This window comes from Mandrillus leucophaeus, unplaced genomic scaffold, assembly GCF_000951045.1.
Source record: "Mandrillus leucophaeus isolate KB7577 unplaced genomic scaffold, Mleu.le_1.0 Scaffold777, whole genome shotgun sequence".
Taxonomy (NCBI): domain Eukaryota; kingdom Metazoa; phylum Chordata; class Mammalia; order Primates; family Cercopithecidae; genus Mandrillus; species Mandrillus leucophaeus.
In genome coordinates, this window is record NW_012108441.1 from 417269 (window position 1) to 417551 (window position 283).

Genomic DNA, 283 nt, shown 5'->3' on the forward strand with positions numbered 1-283 from the left:
AAATGAATGAAATGAAGCGAGAAGAGAAGTTTAGAGAAAAAAGAGTAAAAAGAAATGAACAAAGCCTCCAAGAATTATGGGACTATGTGAAAAGAACAAATCTACATCTGATTGGTGTACCTGAAAGTGATGGGGAGAATGGAACCAAGTTGGAAAACACCTTCAGGATATTATCCAGGAGAACTTCCCCAACCTAGCAAGGTAGGCCAACATTCAAATTCGGAAATACAGAGAATGCCACAAAGATACTCCTCAAGAAGAGCAACTCCAAGACACATAATTG